The sequence below is a fragment of the Lutra lutra genome, chromosome 6, assembly GCF_902655055.1.
Source record: "Lutra lutra chromosome 6, mLutLut1.2, whole genome shotgun sequence".
NCBI lineage: Eukaryota > Metazoa > Chordata > Mammalia > Carnivora > Mustelidae > Lutra > Lutra lutra.
In genome coordinates this window covers 14240089-14259936 of record NC_062283.1, presented here as the reverse complement: position 1 = coordinate 14259936, position 19848 = coordinate 14240089, and the positions used below count along the sequence as shown (strand labels likewise).

The window sequence follows — 19848 nt, the reverse complement described above, 5'->3', positions numbered from 1 at the left end:
CATAATGGGATAATTGTGGAGCCGCTGAACGTGATGCTAATGGAGACTTTCTGATGGCAGGCGAGAGGATTATGATGTCATGTTACGTGAAAAGGGGCTCTATTCATAGACATACTATGATCTGTACTGTCTCTTAAACACACAAAAGAAGAGGAGAAAATCTGGAAGGGAACACCTCAAAATGTTTACAATGGTTAATTCATTCGTAGGATTATGACTGATTTGTATTTTCTTCACTAGGCTCTTCTGTATTTTCTAAGTTTCTCCTTTTATGGTCAGAAAAAATGTTCGCTTTTCTTTTTTAAAGACTGCATTTATTTGGGCGCCTGGGTGGCTCAGTGGGTTAAAGCCTCTGCCTTCGGCTCAGGTCATGATCTCAGGGTCCTGGGATCGAGGCCCGCATCGGGCTCTCTGCTCAGTAGGGAGCATGCTTCACCCCCCACCCCTCTGCTTCTCTGCCTACTTGTGATTTCTGTCAAATAAATAAATAAATAAATCTTAAAAAAAAAAAAGACTATTTATTCGAGAGGGAGAGAGAGCATGCATGAGCTGGGGGGAGGGGCAGAGGGGCAGGGGACAAGCAGACACTGCGCCAAGCGGGGAGCCTGATGGGGAGATCGATCCCAGGACCCCAAGTTCATGATTCCAGTTGAAGTCAGATGCTCAACTGACAGAGCCACCCCAGGTGCACCGTAGCTTTCCTGTCTTAAACCCGAAGGAGACATGAAGACCTTTGAAGGATGGTGCTGACATGATGGCCGAGGGGCCTCCAAGGTCTAGGGTGGCAGGCAGGTGCGAGAGCCAGTGGACCTGTCCCAGCGGGCTGGTGAGAGCTCTGCTGACCCTCAGTTGTGAGTGCTTCAGAGGCTCAGGCTACATTGCTGCGTCTTCTGGTTCCAATTCCTCAGGACTTCAAAGCTATGGACTCTCTTCAGAAGATGCAATTCAAACATACACACAAAACTATACCCACACCCCAAACCCGGGTACAGTTCCCTCAGGTTCCAAGGAGCAGGCCTCTCCATCATAAACTGTACAGTAACTTCTTCTTTTTAAAGTATATATGTATGTATTTTTATTTTTTAAGTAGGCTCTGTGCCCAAGATGGGGCTCGAACCCACAACCCCCAGATCCAAGAGTCCCATGTTCTACCAAGTGAGCCAGGCACCCCGTACAATAATTTCTTGAAGGCTTTATGTTAAAAATGAGATAATACTTCCAGTTTTCAAAGAAACCCAAAATGCAGAGCTAATAGACCCTTCACTGATTTGTGGAGCAAATTCCTTTTCTCTCTGTTCTGGACACTCTTACCTTAACCCCTCCCCTTGGTGGGGTTTCTACTAAGCACCCTCTGGAGCTCCCCAACATCCTCAGGTCCTCTTTCCCAGCTTCTCCCCACCAAAATGCCCAGAACCTGAAGCTCCAAAGTCCTTAGCCATTTAACAAGAACAAAGGGCTTAGGCTAAAGAAATAGAATTCTATTTTTTTTATTGTTTGCTTATTTGGTTTTCTGATTTTTGTTTTATTTCAGTTTTCCTGAGGTATAATTGGCATATAAAATTGTAAGATCTTTATTTTTAAAAAAAGATTTTACTTATTTATTTTAGGAAGGCAGGGGCTGAGGGAGAGAGAGAATCTCAAGCTGACTCCCTATTGAGCACAGAGCCTAACCTGGGGCTCGATCCCACAACCCTGAGATCATGACCTAAGCTGAAACCAAAAGTTGGGCACTTAACCCACTGAGCCACGCAGGCGCCCCTAAAGTTGAAAGATACTTAAGGCGTACACCATGGCTATCTGGCTTACGTATGCATTGTGAAGTTATTTCCACCCTCTGTTTAATTAACCTCTCTTGCTTATCTTTTTTTGTGTGTAAGAGAACATTTAGGTTCTACCCTCTTAGCAGATTTCAGTTACACGATACAATGTTATCAGCTGTAAACACTTTATATACGATCCTCAGACTTTATTCATCTTATAGCGGAAAGTCTGTGCTTAAAGGAATTCAGTTCAGATTGTAGACTTCTAGTCATCACAGTGTGAGTGTGTGTGTGTGTGAGTGTATGTAAGTACATGAGTGTGGCACAGAGCATCCCCTCACCTAAAACCACAAGCAGTGTAAAGGGAACTTAGATTGTCTGGGTATAGGGTTCACACACCCAACAATCCCGGGTGCGTCAGGTGCCACGGTTCCGTGGCCGAGATTTCTTCCAAAGAAAGCAGTTCAATACCTGCCTTCCAAATTGCCTCCGCCAGCCTGGGCTTCGGTCGGGCTGTCCAGAAAATACCAGGCTCTTCGGTGTCTTTGTGATTTTCAGGTGTCTTAGCACAGTGCTTTTCTTGCTACCCCTGGGAAAGGGCTAGAATAGGCTCTTTAGAGAACAGCCTTTCTCTGTTTTGTGCTGAAAAGAAAATAACGAGTGGGGGCCAAATCCTGCGCTCCTCCCTAAGGACATGACTTCGGCAGGAAGGTAAATAGATACCATCGGGGTGACAAGAGCTGAAAGCCTCTGTTTCTCAGGGAGAGAACCCTGGGAGAGCCCTGCCTGCCCCCAAACAGCCATGGCCGATTGCTAATGGGAAACCACGAGGGGAGAGCAGTACCCTGATCTCCGCTCTGCAGACCCTGAGAGGAGACAGTGTGTGTTCTCACTCATGGGAGGACTTTACCCAAAGACCAAACATGCTCCCTTAGGAGTTGATACTGTCTTGCGGCAAGCGGTGGCATCCTCCTTCTAAGGTGAAAGATCCACAGCTCTGGCACCCCCCACCCTCTTAAAAAAACCCTGCCACAGGGGGATCAAGATAATCGAGGACTTGAAACAGACGGCTTCAATTTCACTCCTAATACACGGGCCGTGCAGAATGAAAAGCAGAAAAGAATGCTACGTGGCTGAGGAAGAAAGAGTGTTGTATGTTTTGTCAAGCCCCAAAATGCTTCCCAAGCTCCAGAGGGTTTCGGTTCGACCCGCTGGTGCTCACGATGGTGCAGGGGAAAAGCGGGAGCTTGCCGGGCATTTGGGGCTGCGGTGGGAGCGGTCACTGTGCCGCTGCTTCCCCCAGGGGAAGTGATCTGAGCCATTACAGCATCACCCCGTGCTTAGCTCTCTCCCCCGAGGGATGTGCCCCTGCACCCAGAAATGGATGCCTTGGAATCCTGCCACATTCATCAAGGCAGAGAGCACTGTGACTCTGGGTGGGTGGCAGAGAACACATCGGGGCTGGCCTGGCACGTGAGGAAGTCCTCACAGCCCGCCTCCACTGCAGACCACCTCTCTTTTTGTATGAAGACAAAAGGTCGAAGCTGGTCTTTTGGGGATGGAGAGGAGCCGAATACGTCCCCCACCCCCCCAGAATGTACTGCTTTGGCATGTGGATTATTTCAAGACTGAAGACAATCAGACTCAAGAAGAGATTTTTACCTCCCCCTTGACTGCCTGAAAGAATTTAGCTAGAGGGGCTGAACCAGGAAGAGAGAGCTATTACCAGAGATGACTTTTTATAGCAGAAAGACTTATCTGCGTGGCCCTGGCAAATACTGGTTTATCGAACATTTGTCCTCCTTCATCTTCCTGTGAAATGTCTTTGTCCTCCCCCTCAAAGCCCCAGACCCTGTGCCCTCTCCTTAGCTCGGTTATGATCTATAACCCTCAACGACCTGCGTGCCAGGGGGTCTCATGTTTCTATAGGGGCTCCCGTATGCAAGAAATTTGCTTTTCTCCCGTTACTCTGTCTTACGTCCATTTAATTTTTAGCCAACCAAGAAACTTAGAAGGGAAGACGGGAAAATGTTGCCCGCCCCTCACAGCACCTTTGGGCTGGAACAAACTTCATTTTTCAGGTGAGAACCCCTTGTCAGCAAATAAAGTGAGAGCTGCCTTGTCCCTAAAATGGTGGGACTAAGACCTTCTCACCTCTACCATGGAGCTGATGCAGGGGAGAAAATGAGATCAATGGGAAAATTCTGGAGGGTGAAAGCGCCCCGTGTAAGGCTGCTCTTTGTCAGAAGCTTTTAAAATGAAATAATTCCAGAAGGAGCTTTACTGCCCTCCAGAGAGCTCTCATGGGGAAATGGGAAATTGGCTCCCTCCACAGCCTACAGACTCTGTTCTCTGTAATGAGGGGTCAGTGCTGCCCATAGTTTCCCACTGGCAGACCCTAAGCCACCTTCAGGTCCCTGCGCCTCCCATCCTCTAAGCTCAAGGTCTCCTAGCTAAGGCTGGGTACGTGCCCGTATCTCTTTCCAGAGACCAGAGCTTTTGCAAGGGGCTGGTACTCCCTCCAGAAGATCCCTGAAGGAACAGGGACAAAGGACTTCCCACTGACACCTTGAGGGAAAGAGCTGTGCAGTCTGCTGTCCCAAAGAACAGCTGCCCTTTCCTGCCCTTGATCAAGTAGGTTATCCCCTGGACACCTGGGGTACAGCTGCCACCTGGCCACCCAGAGACCAGAGCCATCCCCCAGCATAATCAGCTGAAACTTCAAAGCCCACCTCCCTGCCAACACATTGCCAATTACACACTCCTTTATCTAATCGATGGTGGAAATCTACGAGGCCAATGTTACTTTCCCACCAGTTCCTCCCAATTATTCCAGTTGTGTTGACAGCTCCTTATCTTCTGAAAGCCCACATGGCTGCTGGTCCTACAGGCGGGCTCCCAGCTGTTCTGGCAGATTGGCAGAATTCCCACAAGAAGTCCCATCAGATATAGCTTCCTAGTTTTTCCTGTCATTCACAGAAGGTAGAGAAGATTTCTCTGCCATTTAGGCAGGGAACTCATTATTTTCATATATACTCCATTATGTCAACATTTCTGTGCTAGGCACTGGGACTGAAAAATGAGTAAGATACACCAATAGAGCTCTCAGTCTAGTACAAAAGACCAACCAGAAATGAGGGATTACAGTATATTATAGATTATGGGATCTAACAGAGGGATAAGCAGTGAGAGCAGGAAGAAGGGCTGCCCGACTGATCTGGGAGTGGTAGAAAGCACTGCTGGAGAGGTGACATTTGAGCAAGGTTCTGAGGTATGTGTAAGAGTTTACCTGAGGGACACCTGGGTGATTCGATCAGTTAAGCCCCTGACATTAGATTTCAGCTCAAGCCATGATCTTGGGGTCATAAAATCAAGCCCCGTGTCAGGCTCCCTGCTCAGGGCAGAATTTGCTTCTCTCACTGTCCTTCAGAACCCCCCTTCCCCCAACTTGAACACACACACTCTCTCAAATAAATAAATTTTTTTAAAAAAGAGTTTACCGAATGAATATTCAGAAGCTTCGGGTCCCATTGGTGGTTGAAAACAAGAGTGTTGAACCTAGGATCTGAGAAATTTGGAAATTAATTGGAAATTAATTGGAAATTTAATTAAATTAAATTAATTAATTGGAAATTTGGAAATTTGGAAATTAAACCTGATGTTTAATTTTCTGAGAGATTCATTAGGCTCGGTCATGATCTCAGGGTCCTGGGATTGAGCCCCGCATCGGGCTCTCTGCTCAGCGGGGAGCCTGCTTCCCTTCCTCTCCCTCTGCCTGCCTCTCTGCCTACTTGTGATCTCTGTCTGTCAAATAAATAAAATCTTTAAAAAAAAGATTTTATGATCAAGGGGAGATCAAGCAGAAATGCAGCAGAGGGAAAGCAAAAAGGAAGGCAGAGTACAGACAAATGTCTGGTTTTAGCGGAACTAAGTACCCGAGCACACTGGGCCACTCGTAACCATTCCTTCCCCTCTCCCCGTGGGTTTCACTCACTCCCTGCAACCTGCCTTTAGTCCAGCCCTGTCTCAGCTCCTGCTCATCCTTCCTTTATTCCCTAGCGGTTGGCACGTTCTCCCTCTCCACCCTCCTGCCCATCCCCCATACACATGTGCTTTTTTTAAGTTGAGAATGTTTTTTTCAGCACCAGCAGGGATGACCTGTCTAAACCCCACTCTGTGCCCTCTGGCCCTTCCATATAAATTGGGAGGAGAGCCCCTTTGGAGAAATCCCTCATCATCAATCCTCATGAGGGCTTCTGACAAGCAACTTCCCAACTCAGACTACTGATCTGATCTGTTTATAATAACAATGACATACTTTAAATATCTCTCTCTCTCTCTCTTTTTTTTTTTTTTTGGTTTTGAGAGAGAGAGAGAGAGAGAGAGTATGAGTGGGGGGAAGGGTAAAGGGAGAGAATCTCAAGCAGACTCCCCACTGAGTGCAGAGCTGGACCCAGGGCTCGATCTCACAACCCTGAGATCATGACCTGAGCCAAAACCAAGGGTCGCTTAACTGACTGAGCCACCAGGTGCCTCAAGGACATACTTTCAACTAGTAACCACAACCAGCTGCTGAGCACTTACGTCAGAAGAGGCTGAGCATTTTCCATATCCTTCCATTTTTGTAGGGTACCCAACCTCATGAGGAAGGTACTAATATCATCCCCATCTTGCAGATGTGGAAACTGAGCCTCCAAGAGGGGTAACAACTTGCCCACATTTCTGCAAGTCAGTGACCGGGAGAGCTGGGATTTGAACCCCGATTGCTGGGCCTCAGAGAAAACCTCGCCTTTACTTTTACACTCCTACTGCCTTCTGAACACACCTGTCCTAAGTCTGACTTGGTGCTTCTCCTCTCTGAACTGTATACCATACCCAGAGGTGACATCCACCTCCCCGACACGTTCTCCCAATGCCGCCAGGCAACACGCGCCCGTGCCCACGTGTGCAGCGCCTGTAACACACAGTACCTGAAGGAGGGCTCCAAGGAGAACTATGCAAACACCAGGGCGCTGGGGGGAGGGTGCCCACTGGCCTCCTGGATGACAGCCAAAAGCCCCAGAGCACCACAATTAAGTTTCCATTCTAATTCCAAACCTGACATGGAAATGGGTCAAGGGTGACTCTCCTTCGGTTCCCATCCCACCCCGCCCCCCGCCAAGGCCCCTAATGCTGCTGGTGGGCTCTGAAAGAGATGAATGGACCAGAGAAAGGAAATCAGCACAGCTAATACGGATGAGACTTGTGATCAAACTGAAGTAAATTTCCAAGTGCTTTTCTACATCCAACTGGCCCCTAGAGGCCAGCTTCTATCGTACCAGTGCTTTCTACGGGTCCCCCCCACCCAACCACCGCCACTCAGGACTGTTGTCTAAAGCCTCCTTTTGCAATGGAATCCCGACCAGGAGTTGGATTCTCTCAGTTCCGTGTGCACTCTGTCATCTAGTCACTGAGCCCATAACAGCGGGGACATCCAGAGCAGGGACTGTGCTCCCGAAACACATTTCATTTATTGCTCAGTCCTACACATCTGTGTCCCTCTCGGCCCGTACGTGTTGAGAGTGAACATGGTGTTGGGAAGTCACTCGCCAGCCCCTTCCAGCTTGGGCATTCCCCAGGAGAGAAAAGCTGCCATTCCTAACCCGGAGGAGACAGGAGGAAGGGAGGCAGAAGTCAGACACCCTCTAGGCTGGTGGCAGGCCTCCTGGGAGGTGGGCCTGAGGCAGCCCTTACCTGCCTGTGGGTGACACACACAGGCACCCCATGGGAGTACAGAGGCCTGGGGCCGTGGTAGCGGCTGCAGTGGTCAGGGACCTGAGGACAGAGGAAAACAGCCAGGCTGTGGGCTCGCCAGTGGAGGCCTGCTGTGCTGGTCCCAAGTAGCCTAAGGACACCCATTGCCTCTCAGTGCGCATCATTCTGGGGAGCGGCCTGGAACTGTCCCTCTCAAGCCTGCACCACTGTTCCACACCTGAACAAGTCAGAATTCATAGGATACCACCTGATGCAGGGGCACAGCCACGTCCTGCAGGGGACGAGGACACGGGGCAGAATGCTGAGCTGGGTCACCAGAGTCATCACGAAGAGACTGAGCTACTTAAACTGTAAGTGATTGGGCTGGGTGAATCGACTGGATTGCACTATAATTCCATTCCTTACCCACGCGTCAAGCAGGATGGTGGGGGGCTTAGAAGGATATCGAAGTAAGTGTGAATTTTCATCACATATCCTAAAGCCGGGGGGAAGGACCACATTATCTCCCAAAGCCCCTCCACAGTCCTCTCCAAGACCTCAGTACCAAATTATTGATTTCTGAGTCAATGCTTTCCAGAGGAATATAGACTATTCTCACTGCGCATATAGAATGCAAGATAATAGACTAGGGGCACCTGGGTGGCTTAGTCAGCTAAGTGTCTGTCTTCAGCTCTGGTCATGAGCCCAGGGTCCTGGGATCAAGCCCCATGTTGGTCTGGCTCCCTATTCGGGAAGGAGCCTGACCTTTCCTCTCCCTCTACAGTTCCCTTTGCTTATGCTCTCTCTTTCTCTTTGTCAAATAAATACAATCTTAAAAAAAAAAAAAAAAAAAAGACAACCTTTTAGGGCAACTACTCAAATAAACCAAAAAGGAGGAAACTCTCCATTCAAGACAAACTCTCCAGTGAAGGGATCATAGTCAGAGACCCTGAGTCAGTAACGCGCGCGCGCGCATGTGTGTGTGCGTGTGCGTGGGTGTGTTTTAAATTAGGATATTTCACACAGCCCAAGTTTTTGGCCTCTCTTAAACAATAGAAAGACCCAGAAACATTGGGTTTCTTTCCCCTAGAGCCTCCTGCATGACAACAACCAGCTGGAGAGAAATAGTGCCTTCCAAAGTTGGATGGTGCGTGTATCTCCAGTCGACCCCAGTCCCCACCGGTCCCCAGTGAATGGCTGTGTCCGTTTTCTATTCCTGCCATAACAATCTACCACCAACAGAGCAGCCGAACCCAACACCCATGCATTGTCCTTCAGTGCTCTGGGTCAGAAGTCCGGTGGGCTCCCCTGTGTCTCTGCTCAGGGGTTCGCAAAGGCACTCTGGGGAAGAAGGTGCTCCCCACGTTCACAGGGTTGCTGGCTGAGCTCAGGGCTTTGGAGCTAAGGACCTGAGATTCTCTGATGGTTTCCTTGTGGCTGCTGAGCTTCTAGAAGGGCCTGCGTTCCTGAGGTGCGGTGCTACATTCAGGCCAGTGGTAGTATCTACAATTGGGTCCTTCAGCTGGAATGTCTCTGACTTCCTCCTTTGCCACCAGCTAGCGAGAACGCTCTGTCCTTAAAGGGTTCCTGTTATCACGTGAGGGCCTACCCAGATCATTTCCCTTTGGCCGTATAACTAATCACAGGAGGGACACCGGGGAGCAAAGGTCATTACAAGTGACACCACTGCACTCCATCGGTGTGCTTGTGAGCTCTAGAAAAAAAAAGTCCTGCCAGCAGGAGAATTCTCAAGTCCTCTCCCAACCACGTAAAGCTCCTCAGACACGTGTTGACATTCCTTTCAAATCAACCCTTGTTTCTGTGTTCTTTCGGTGACTTTTACCGCATCAAAAAGAAAGCCTCAGTGAGGTACTCTGGGCTTAAAAATCCTATTATTAGTCTCCTTGTTACCACGGAGATTGTGTCCCCAATTCGGGGCTCCCTGTAGGTAGCCGTAAAAGGAACATGGCCGAGTAGGGTGGCGGCCAGGGTCTCCGGGGGCCAAAATGAGTGCTTGGCAGGGAAGGGGAGCTGAAATGGTCATGGACCCACCAGGTGCCCATGGGCCCCGTGAAGCCTCATGCTGGCCCCTTATCTCCGTTTGTCCAGAATAGGTCGTGGAGGCTCAGAGAGATTAGGATGGCCCAGGACCGCAGACAGATGGCAGGTCCCCACTGCAAATTCAGCTCTGTGTTCCCAACACCCACAGTTTTCCACTTTTCACCTAAGGAACCATGATGGGTGGAAGGGGAGAAGCAGCACCAAACCTGGGGGCCTCACTGGACCCGGGCACGGAGTCCAGATGGGTTGTGGGGAGGCGCTGGAGGCGGGGGCGGGCCAAGGCCTGTGCCTGAAGGGGTAAGAGCTAGAAGCAAAGGGCTGGAGGCTCCAAGCTGAACCACAGTGGTGGCTGGCCCGGCAAGCCAGGTGTCCAGCTGCTCCACATCTGTGCAGAGAGCAGCCTGGGGGCAGCTGCAAAGAAGACAATCAGGAAGGAGGGAGGCTGGGGAAACGGTCATGGTGGGGACAGGGTGCCCACAGCTGAACACAGGAAGCCCTGCACGGGCCACAGCCCTCTGCACACAGGCAGCCGCTGGCTTGGCCGAAGGAACGGGGCAGCAAGTCGCTTGCCACACAGTCCACTTCCGACAAGCAAGGGGGCAGCAGAAGGACAGTGGGGGCCACACTACAGCTCCCCATGGGCTCACCCCACTGCCAGGGCGGACGGGGACAACCAGCCAGGAGACCGTCTTCAGTTCTAAGTCATGGCTCCTGCTGATGTGGACAGACAACAGCGATCAACCCCCCGTCCCCCGCATCAAGACCCAGGTCTAGGGCTCCTGGACAACGCGTCGGGGTTATCGCGAACAAACCACTTTGCTGGACACCTTCACCTCCGTCAGCTCTGCTTCTTAGAGCAGATCTGTGACAAGACGTGGGGAGTGGTGGGAAGGTGGTGATGGTTAGAAACAGAGCGGTGACTTCTAATTAGGGGAGTGTTTGGGGGCGGGGTGGGTAGTGGGGACTTATTGCTTTCAGGGGCCGCCTAGCCTCTGAATCTCCTTGCTCTATCTGGGAAATGCTTCGCCGTGGTAAGTCTTGGCGGGAGGCAGAACTTCTCCCCTCCCGTGGAAGCTAAGCCAGAGGCATGCTTTCCTGGCCACCTTGGCAGCAAACGCATGGGCACACGCCTGGGTTTGGCCAACCAGGGACCCTGCCTGGGTTCGGATCCTAAGGAAGAAGGAGAATGGAGAATTCATCCTGGCAGTGGGGATGGGAATATCCAGTTTCCGAGGGCTGCTGTGGCCGTGATTCCAATGATGCCAGCACCATCGAGAAAGCAACAGGGTCCGTCGATATTGGCTGGGTTCTCTGGTGTGACTCAGATGGGAACTCTAGATGCCAAGTCTTCCTTTGGTCCTCTTGTTTTCCAAGCCTACTTCCCTCAGCTTGACTCACATTTCTGTGATGAACTAATCTCCTTTCAAGAAATTCTACTTCGCTAAAATCAGTCAGGTAGTTTCTGTGGTTGGCCATCAAAATGCTTCTCCAGGACAAGGTTAATAAGCTTTCTGGATCCCTCTTTGAAAAGATTGATTTGAGCACAGAGGAACCACTGAGTGCCTTTTAATAAAGCATCCCGAGATCCAGCCTGATTTATTGGAAAGGGAAGTGGAACGAGGGTCGGGTGATGTGTTTTAAAGTTCTGACTCCAGCATGTGGAGCTGTGTGACCCACGTCATTGGACGTCAAGAAAACTGGGTTCCTGTATCTATAAAACTGTAACAGTAACACTTTCAAAAGACTGCTTTGAGGATGAAATGACATATGGGCAACTGTCCGGCCACATAAAGAGTGCTCGAATGTCTACTGAAATCAACAATGGATCCAACTAAAAACTGCTCTTGTCAGCCCCTAGAGCTACAAGAATTAACACGTTGGGAAGGAGGGACGTCAGTGCATGGTAGCGTGGGGCTGGCCAGGGACCAAGACTTGAAATCGAAATGGGTTCTAAGTCTGGCTCTGCCACCAATTCAAGGTGCGAAAGCCTTCTTAGAAATGGCAGCTTTATAAGACCGCTGACAGCACGGCACAGACGGACATAGGGAAGTCTGCCGCAAGGAAGAGCCTATTACAAGAAGACAGTTACTGCTTGACCTGCGGTAGCAAAACAGAAAGCCTAAAAACCAAACCTACAGCATCGCTCTCTGTCTGGAACGTGGGGTCTGTCTGGGCTGGTACTAGATGCTCATGTGATTGAGAACAAAATGCAGAACCTACAGGCACCGGTGGGGATGCTGATTTATTCCGTCACCCCAGGCAGGGGCTTCTGTTGGCACTGCTGGCTGCATGGGCTGGTGAGTCAAGGCGGGGAAAATGCAAAGCAAAGGCAGGCTGAGACATTTAGCTGTGCACCTTATTAGCGGCTCCCACTAGTTCAGCTAGTGATGGAAGGCTGCGAATGAGAACCCCTCCCTCCTGAGAGCCAAACCTCCCCCTTAGCAGCCGCTGATACTTTGACAGATCTGGGCTAACAATGTGGCTGGGGGGAGGATCCTGTCTACAGAGCTCAGAACCTCAGCAATGGGCCAGACTGAGGGAGGAGGCTGGCGGGGGGGGGGGGGGGGGGGGGGGGCAGTTTACACAGCACCCCACAGAACAGAGAATAGGGCTTTCCTGTGAAGCCCAGAAGCCATGAACTTCTTCCCTCTGCCAGCCTGTTCTCTTAAAGGGACAGCGCTTAGTTTTTCATTCCGGGACCAGAAGCCAAACCTCTGTGCACACCTGAGGACAGTTTCAGCAAGCCCGGTCTGCTGAGGCTGAAAGCTGGAAACTGCTCACTGGGAGGGGAGACCAGTCCTATGGCCCCAGGCGCTGGCTAGGGGCGAGTCTTGAGATTTTTTTTTTTTTTAAACAACAATTTGCAAACAATGTAGACTCTTTTTAAACAAAGAATCCTAGTTGGCAGGAACTTCCAGAAAACCCGGCACACCTACGATACTAGCTGAAAGCCTGAGAAACTAGAAAGCCCTTGGCTTGCTTGGTGAAGTTGGGTGGCAGTAACCCCATTTTACAGATGAAGAAATGCACTAAATCCTCATCCTTTCTCTTGTCCTTAATACTGTGAGGCCTTGGAGAAGGCTGGGATACAGACACGTAAGTGAGAAAGGCTCTAAAGTTCCCAGCCCCAGGGGAAAGAGACCCAGCAAGGTTGTAATGGTTTAGATACATCCCGAGGACACCCCAGCATGGAAGGGACTCTTTGCTCCCCAGAGAGGGGTCTGCAGACGCACAGTGCTGGAACAAGTCTGGCTTGGGCAAACCGGCAAAGGACTTGGGGCAAGTATGAGGGGGAGATGCCCGGATGTCTTAGACACTGTGGATGCCCTAACGGTATATGCCCACAGATACAGAGAATGAGGACAGAGACCAGGCTTGGTGTGCTATGTGCCACACTGGGGAGGGGGTGTCCCTGCCCCGGAAGCAGTTCTTGGGCCTTTCAACCCCTCTGAGAGCAGAGAGCCAACCTCTTGCCAAGGGCCTCCCTGTGGCTTGGCCCCTTCCCTTTTGGTAGGATGCCAACCTCTACCTGTTGCCCTTGCCCACCCTCCCAGCACCAGCACCTCATCCTGAGAAAAGCGTCTGATGCTCACACTGAATTCTAACGGCACCCCGGGAGCAAGAAGAAGAGGAGAACTAACTCTTATTTGTGGAAGTGTTACTACGTACCAAACAGGGTTACACTCCTCCCAATGACCCTGGGAGGTCATTGCCATTCTCACAAACCATGAAGAGTCAGTACCCAGATTCATAGGCTAGTGAATGACAGCTGGGATTCGAATCCACACATTCCGGCTCTGTGTATCTGGGGCTCAGTTTTGAATAATACATTGCAATTCTAAAAGCAATGTGACAGGCAGTAAAACACGACTATGAAGGAATCAAGTTGTAATCACAGATTTTCATGGAACCTTTTGTTCAACCACAAAAACTTCTTAAAGGCCTCCTGGGAAAGAGATGGGAGGGAGCGCTCCTTCCTCTACGTGATCTTGTTATTTTTCACAACTAGTTTCTGTGCTTTAGAATCACGGTTCCCAGCCTGAATGCCTCGGCACCCAAGGCATGCAGGGGGTCCCACAGGGAACTCTCAGGGGCACTGCGGTGGGCTTTAACCATTCAAGGAACACAAAGTAGGCATCTACGGGACATGACAGGAACCACTAGCTCAAGGAAATTCAGTTTCAATATTGGACTGCACGATATTCCTTTCAATAATGCAGCTTGATTTGGGGCAGTAGCTGTGATGAAAACACGAGTACCAGGCAAAAATCCAGGTCGGACAGAAAATGAGAGGGGTCGTATTTTGACTCCAAGGTTGAGACGTTGTGTAGTGCCCAACAGGCACACATATACCATTACAATTTGTTCTGATTATTTAAGAATGAAATACAAATGTTCTCATTTTTCCCATTTGTGTTAATTTTTTTCCAAGTATCCCGCATGTTAGAACACAAGTACTTATTAATTGGATTTACTCAATTGTTAGGTCTTTCTGTTGTCCTTGGAAGACCATGAAAAAGTACTGAGACACTACAGATATTGCGCATGGAGAATGTTGGGGAACTTTTGTTCTAGAACATTCTGGGAACTCCCTCCTCTCATCCATAATTGTAAGATCTTTAAAGGTAGGAGCCACATTGTACTGGTCAATACTTTGATTTTTTCCCTCAGCAACATACCTGGCTTGCTCTAGATACTTTTTAGCACTAGTTCATAACCAGCAATAAAAGACTGAACCTGACCATGAAAAGCCCTTAAACATCCAGAAAGGTCCAGTGAGGTGTTAATGATTATGGGGTGATTACACTACAGCTCAGAGGTCCCACCTGCTAGGGGTGAGAGATGCATAAAGCCCCTGCTGGGTCCTGGCAAATATATACCATTTTCTGTGCTCTCAGGTGCAAAGTTAAATCATCAACGGCCATTTAAGGGTTTGAATACAAATACAGATAGAGTTTCCATATAAACCACTTCAAACTTCTCTGAAAAGGAAACGGTCTTTGCCTGGGAGGTTGGGATTCTGTTTTATTTTATTTTATAATTTTACTAATAATTACTTAATTATTATGTGATTATTTTATTTATTTTATTAAGCTGAATCTATTATGGTGTCATGGATCTACATCATTCCCTCCAGTCTCAAACGACAGACCCCCACCCCAGGAAGAAGGGGCCCTCAGCACACAGGAGAGGGTCAGAGCTGAAGGGCAGGAGCAGAGTTCAAGTGCCAGCCCCCATGGCTCTTCCACGCCCCACCCTCCCCCAACCTGGTTTCTCACGGCTGGAACTCTCCAGAGCAGGAGTTGCTTGCCTGCTTCTCTGTCTGCTGACAGGGAGATAAACTGGTCGCTTAGCAACAGCTGCATCCCGCTGCCAGAGCAGAGCTGTGGGTCCACTGAGAGGCTGACATTCTAATCTCTGGCATGTGCCAGTCTTCTGTGCATGGATATCTCGAGACAGGGCAGCCAGAGGTGGACCCACCCAGGCATCTGGTCCCACCGGGCTCTAATCCTAACAATCATCCGCAGGTGATACCAGCACCTACAAGCATGACTAGAAACTTCGAAAGAGTTCATGGGACTGTCCTTAAAATGGTCCCCCGCCAGCCAGAGTCAGCAGAAGCACCATTCACCCAGCAGAATCCCCTCTCCACCATCCACTTGCCTGCCAGTGAGCTCTTCTCCCCACACACCCCTCGTTCTGCTGCTCTCCCTGGTGGTTTTCAAGAGGCAAAGAGGCAGCATTCACCTCCAGTGAGCAGAGGCTGAGTCATCAGTATATACAGGCATGAGTTGGGTGACAGGGGTCAAGACTTTCTGTGGACCTCTTTTCCCACATCCCAGCCCCCACTCTGCCACGGTCTATTTTCTCATTTCCAAAGGGAGGGGACGGGGCTAAAGCAGCATTTCTGAAAGTGTTTCTAAGGAACTCTAATCCTACGGGGTGTTCAGAGCTGGGCCATACACCTGAGAAGGACTCCAAGCTCAAGAAGTTTGGGAAGTGCCTGTTAAAAATGTTAAAACGTTTCTGTTCTGTGTTCCACCCCCACTGCCAGCCTTGAACACATTCCTCGCAGTCCTAGGGGAGAGTAGACCCGCCAACAACCACCTTCACCTCATAGGCTTCTGTGTGTTTTAATGGTTTTCTTAAAGCAATTTGAAGCAACAGTCACAAAGGCACACACACACACTGAGGTCGCCAACACCCTCTCCATTAAAAAAAAGTTTCTCCAATATAGTACTTCTTTGAATCCTTAATGCTTACGTGAATCTCCAAGGAATCAACAGAGTGGCACAGTCCCCAAATTATCTGACCGTTCCCTTTTACGATAAAGCATGTTCGAGAGAAGAGGGACCACCATTCCAGAAGGCACAATTCAGGGAAGGTGAGGATATGAAAGCATTTCGAAACACGTTGGGAAGCCCATGCTACCCACCCTCTAGCACACACACACCTTTAGGTTGAAGGAGTAGAAAAGGAAGAAATATATATGGAAAACTGCTCAGAAAAAACAACCTCAGCACACTGTAAAATCCAAATAGAGGAGCTTTTGACAACTGCGACTACGCAACCCATTTTCTCGAGGGCCGCAGCGTCAACAGTGTCTTTTTTTTTTTTTTTAAAGATTTTATTTATTTATTTGACAGAGAGAGATCACAAGTAGACGGAGAGGAAGGCAGAGAGAGAGAGAGAGAGGGAAGCAGGCTTCCTGCTGAGCAGAGAGCCCGATGCGGGACTCGATCCCAGGACCCTGAGACCATGACCCAAGCCGAAGGCAGCGGCCCAACCCACTGAGCCACCCAGGCGCCCCAACAGTGTGTCTTTTAAAATGTCCAGCATGGGGCACCTGGGTGGCTCAGGGGGTCAAAGCCTCTGTCTTCCGCTCAGGTCATGATCCCAGGGTCCTGGGATCGAGCCCCACATCCAGCTCTCTGCTTAGCGGGGAGCCTGCTTCCTCCTCTCTCTCTCTCTCTGTCTGCCTCTCTGCCTACTTGTGATCTCTGTCTGTCCAATAAATAAAAAATAAATAAATAACATTTAAAAAAATGTCCAGCACCCCTTTCCCATCTATGGGACCATTAATCTTTTCCTAACGTTGATACAGCACGCATGCGCGCACACACACACACCTCTCTCTCCCGTTTAGAGACTTAATCTGCCACTGCCCATTGCATGCCATTTGAGACGTTCCACACATTGGCCATGATTGATCTCTTCGAAGCCTTTCTCTTGACTTTCCCGCTGCGAAGTGCTCAAGTTCCAGCAGGTTCAGCCCCACCGTGCACCTTCCCACCTCAGACCTTGGCTCCTTCCTCTGCAGTCCTTACTGCGCACACCCCCCAGCCAAGGTCCAACTGCGGTCCCACCTCCCCTGGGGTATCGTCCCTGAGGATGCCGAGCCTCAGGTAGCTCCCCTTCTCGAATACTTGCTACCTGAGTCAGTTACACTTTCTGAGCCTTTTTATATAAACATCTGGAATTTGGTCCTATTTCCACGTATGCTATTAGAGCTTCAAACCTCCTGTGAACTCCGTAACTGTGAGCAAGCTCTCCCACACTTTCGGAACTTCCGTTTATTTTTGGTGTATATAGAAAGGGAGAACGATAGTATTTACAAGGATTGCTATGGGGCCGTCTGGGTGTGGTTCTGTCAGTTAAGCGTCTGCCTTCGGCTCAGGTCATGATCCTAGCGTCCTGGAATCGAGTCCCGCCTCATGCTCCCTGCTTCTCCCTCTGCCTGCCGCTCCCCCTGTTTGTGCATACCTGCTCGCTCGCTCTCTGACAAATAATAAAATCCTTTTTCAAAATAAGTAAAATCTTTAAAAAAAAAAAAAAAGGTGGTTATGATGACGAAATGAGGTAATGCATGGAAGCCACTTAGCACGGCGCCCAGCACAGTCAGTGCTTGCTGAGTGGCAGGCTTTATTAACCAGAGGTGAGCCCCTTTAGAATAATCAGGACCATATTCTATCTACTTCTTGGCGTCCTCCGATGGCCTACCCTGATGGCCATCTTCCACAAACTGTTGCTTGAAATTAACCTAACAAGGGAGGAACAACATCCAGAGGAGGGAATGTTGAAAGGATACGGACTGTAGTTTTTAAGGATATAAAAGGGATGGGGCACCTGGGTGGCTCAGTGGGTTAAGCCTCTGCCTTCGGCTCAGGTCACGATCTCAGGGTCCTGGGATCGAGCCCCGTATCAGGCTCCCTGCTCAGCGGGGAGTCTGCTTCTTCCTCTCCCGCTCTGTCAAATAAATAGATAAAATCTTAAAAATAAATAAATCTAAAATATATATAAAATAAAAAATAAAAATTGCTCAAAGCACCTTTTTTTGGTGGGGAACTATTACTTATTTATTCAGACTCTGCAAACAGTACATTATTTTCCTTCCCCAATTTTTTCTTCTTCTTTTTTTTTTAAGACTCCATTTATTTTTTTGAGAGAGAAAGGGAGAACAGGGAGAGAGAGGGAGGGAGAGGGAGAAGCAGACTCTCTGTGGAGCAGGAGCCCGAGGTGGGGCTCACTCTGAGGACCCTGGGATCATGACCTGAGCCAAAGGCAGATGCTTAACAACTGAGCCACCCCGGCGCCCCTCTCCCCCAATTTCTTAAAGAAATAACTTAACAGGAGTTTGCTAGCTTGTTAATAAATAAACATGTAGCCTGTATTGAAAAGATTTACTTTGTCATTTAATATTACCTTTCTCGGGACTTTAAATTTTGTGTTTCACATGAAAAATAAAGTCCCTCCTACATGACGGAGAAGTTAAAAAGGAAAAGATGCAGAACCAAGTGCACAGTACACTTACCACTTGTATATTAAAAAGAATACAAGTATATTTGCTTGTTTTTCTGTCAAGTATCTCCGAAAGAAAACACGGGTAACCAGGAACATTGGTTCTTCTCTCAATGCACAGGAGATGGGGGCCTCATGGCCCAGGATGGAAGGGGGGGCTTTTCAGTATATCTGCTTTTGGACTCAGGACTTTGAGCCAGGTGACTACACTTTTAATTCTAAAATAAATAGATAAAATTACAGCTTTTATCCAAAAAGGAAAAAAAAAAAAAAAAAAACAGGGGCGCCTGGGTGGCTCAGTCGGTTAAGTGTCCAGCTCTTGATTTCAGCTCAGATCATGCTCTCAGGTCATGGGATCGAGCCCTGAGTCAGCCTCTGTGCTCAGCACAGAGTCTGCTTGTCCCTCCCCTTCCCCCGCTCCTGTGCATGCCCCCCTGCCTCCTTCTCAAATAAATAAATAAATAAAATCTCTGGGTGAAAAAAAAAGGAATAAATAACCCCACAATGCCCTTTGAATGGAAGGGGGGTACTGAGCTTCAGAAGGGAAGGTCAGGGCAAATTCAACAAGGAATGGGCATCTCCAGCCCTGTGATGGCGTGGCCTTGGGCATGGCCCTCTGTCACGTGGCAGTGGATACACGATAACGAGCCTATGAATCACCTGATAAAACTCCCATATCACGGTCCTGCCTCTGATAGGGAAATCTAGTTTTTCCTTATAATACAATAGATTCAGGAATTATCCAGAAATGCAGATGTTGCCAGGTCATGGGATGCTTGGCTTAGAAGCTGGACAGATGCCAGACCCACGCCCTGGCAGCTTTGCAAACTCGGACAAGAGACGTGGCGCCTCAGGGCCGTGGCTTCCATCCTCACATGTGGACAGGACGATCCCGAGGAGTGACCAAGCAAGACTCCTGTGACATGACCAGCTGCCTGCACTCACTCGTGAATGAGAGACAAGGAGCCACCCAGAAGCCACCATGGGGGGAGGCTTGATGAGCTCCCCGGCCTTTGCTTCCCTGCAAAAGAAACCTTCTTGGCATAAATACTGCTACCCCCCAATCCCACTCAAGTGAGTTCCCAGCCACGAACAAGGAGATCTGGGGACCTTCCCCAGGGAGGTCCCACTTAGGCTTGCATAGTTATCCCTGGTCCCCGGAGTCCAAGCCCAGCTTGGGGTTCGTTTATTCTGGGGAAGTCTTGATCTTGGGATGAAACAGGCCCAGGGAAGGTAGTACAAGAATCCTAGCATACCCTTCCCCAGGGCCTTTTCTAAACTTGCAGATGTAGGTTCTAGAGTTTGGGAGCCTGGGGAACAGCATTTATATGTTCACTTGGTACATACAAGCACATCTATGTGCCATTAGTATACACATACATAGTACGTATAAGTACCCTTGAGGCCACCCAACATGAAAACTCCATAGAGACACAGTATCGTCCTACTTCTATGGAGTGCACCAGAAATCCTCCAAATGAGTATAGGCATAATT

The 19848-nt window shown here is 49.3% G+C and overlaps 1 protein-coding gene across 1 annotated transcript in view; it reads right to left on the bottom strand.

Annotated features, from left to right (window-relative positions):
• The window catches only part of GFOD1 (glucose-fructose oxidoreductase domain containing 1), a 102746-nt gene that overhangs the window by 6205 nt on the left and 76693 nt on the right, over positions 1 to 19848 (bottom strand). The gene's annotated exons all lie outside the window — the stretch shown is intronic.